Here is a 2,616-nt window from a genome sequence, read left to right as displayed (position 1 = left end):
CCCCTCTCTCCCTATTTATTTCAGAATCCCCTTCCCCTCCCCCATTTTTGAAGAAGGGTCTAGACCCGAAACGTCAGCTTTCCTGCTCCTCTGATGCTGCTTGGCCTGCTGTGTTCATCCAGCTGTACACATTGTTATCTCAGGTGTTGTTGCAGTTGTACAGGGCCATGGTGAGACAACACCTGGAATATTGTGTGCAGTTTTGGCCTCCTTTTCTGAGGAAGGATGCTCTTGCTCTTGAGGACGTGCAGCGAAAGTTTACTAGGCTGAATCTGGGGATGCCGGGACTGACGTATGAGGAGAGATTGACTCAGTTGGGATTGTTTTTGCTGGAGTTCAGGAGAATGAGGGGGGATCCCATGGAGACTTATAAAATTCTAACAGGACTGGACAGTGTAGATGCAGGGAGGATGTTCTCGATGGTGGGTGTGTCCAGAACCAGGGGTCACAGTTTGAGGATTTGGGTAGATGATTTAGGACGGAAGTGAGGAGACATTTCTTCACCCGAAGAGTGATGAGCCTGTGGAATTCATTACCACAGGAAGTAGTTGATGCCAAAACATTGAATGTATTCAAGAGGCGCCTAGATACTGCACTTCTGGCAAATGGGATCAAAGGTTAAGGGGAGAAAACAGGATTAGGCTATTGAGTTGGACGATCAGCCATGATCATGAAGAATGGCGGAGCAGGCTCGAAGGGCCGAATGGCCACCTCCTGCTCCTATCTTCTATGTTTCTATGTTTCAAGGTTTCAGTTTAATTGCACCAAGGCTAGGAAAGGATTAAATCTTCCCATGTTTCCACCTTTGAACTGTGTCCATGGTTTTTGTTAGAAGGTACCTGTGAAGTTGTCAGAGTTTGGTTACAGTGCTTTTCCCTTGGTCAAGTAGGCCATTAACACTCACTGACTGGTTTCTACAAGAGAAATAAACACACAGTCAAAGTACTTCAGTATTGTTGGCACTGATGCAATTATACTGCAACAGGAAGTTAGTCTTCAGCTGAGGAACTAATGGATTGTTAAAATCATTGATTCCCAAACACATAAGTTAGTCTAGAATACAGCAATTTTCTTAAGCTTAATCAACTGGCAATGATCAAGACAGGTCATGATCCTGCTGTGGGCCTTTTAGTTAATGTATATCAAAAGGAATTTAGTTTAAAGTTTTGGCAAAGACCTGTAGCTCGGGTTGTGGGGGAGGTTGTTGATTTGCTTGCTGAGCTGGCTTATTCTCATTCAGATGTTTCACCACCATGCTAGGTGACATCATCAGTAGAGCCTCTGATGAAGTGATGCTGTAAATCAGGAACAAAAGCAAAACAAAAGATGCTATTCTATTCCGTTTGGAATTTATACTATCCGGTGCGTTATGGTGAGTAGTGTCATTTCCAGTTTTGGTCTGCATTGTACCTGCAATGCAATCAACAAACATATAGAATGGAAATGACAATACTCAACATAACGGACCAAACAGTATAAATTCCAAGTAGAGTAGAATGACATCACTTCATTGAGGGCTCCACTGATGATGTCATCTAGCATGGTGGCAAAACATCTGAACGAGAGCAAGCCAGCTCAGCGAGCAAATCAACAACCTCATGGAATTTAGTGCCTAGCTTTTGTAAATGGAGTAATCTGATTGACTGTTGAACATTTTGTCCATACCAATGATTGACAGCTTGAGTGCTTCAAATCAAATTGTTCCATTGGAAGTGCTCTCCTTAATTAGAAAGTGCAAAGTTGGAAAGAAAGAGTGTCATAATGTGTTAAGGCGGTAACTGCAGCTTTTAAGCAATAAATGTACAAGGCTCAATGTACCTCTTCACAAAATGTGGAGAAAATCTATTATTGTTCATAACTAAAAACTGCAATTTAAATTGGAGCACGTTGTAGTTTAGAGACCAGTACTTTTTTCAGAATGTGATTTCGTTAATGATCCTGAATTGTAGGAAGAAAGTATTTCCCATTTTTCACTGAAAGACAAGTTTCTCTCCAAAGTTCTAAGTTATTACATTTCTTAAAAATATGAATAAAATTCACCGTTATGATTTTAATTTCAGATTGATTTCAAATTCTTTGTATTATGATCAAGGTTGGTTTTAAATTTCAGCCTACACTTTTAGTTGCAGCAATAAAAGAGATTCAAGCCTTTAGACTTATAAGGATCTCGGCTGTGATTCTCCAACTTTCATTCTAGCTGTGGGGATGGGATGTTTAATGCTGACTGACTGTCACCCTCACCACTCAAAGAACTCACTGCCTCACTTGCAAATCAGTTTTAAGAGCTGACCAGAAAGCTTCCTGACCTATTGTGGCTTCAACTGTAGAGTCCTGCCTTGCCAGAAGATTGTCAATCAAGGCCTGCTTTTCAGGAGATCCAATAACAGGAAGGTACGTGGTTTTCTTTTGCTTCCTGTGGGGTGAGCATCAGGAAAAGGGAGTTCATGGGGAATCCAAGGTAGGGGCAGGATGTGTTTAGTACCCCTTTGTACACCATCTGTGGCTCATTGCCGCCAGACTGGGGAAAATGGATCCCCCATCCTCATCCAACCCAGTAGGCCAATTTCCTATTTCTTTCCTGTTGGTAAGTCAGGTAATCAGTGTAATGGTGAGTTG

Source organism: Rhincodon typus, chromosome 13 (genome assembly GCF_021869965.1).
Source record: "Rhincodon typus isolate 14 chromosome 13, sRhiTyp1.1, whole genome shotgun sequence".
In the NCBI taxonomy this organism is placed as follows: domain Eukaryota; kingdom Metazoa; phylum Chordata; class Chondrichthyes; order Orectolobiformes; family Rhincodontidae; genus Rhincodon; species Rhincodon typus.
Note: the sequence above shows the minus strand (reverse complement) of the source record.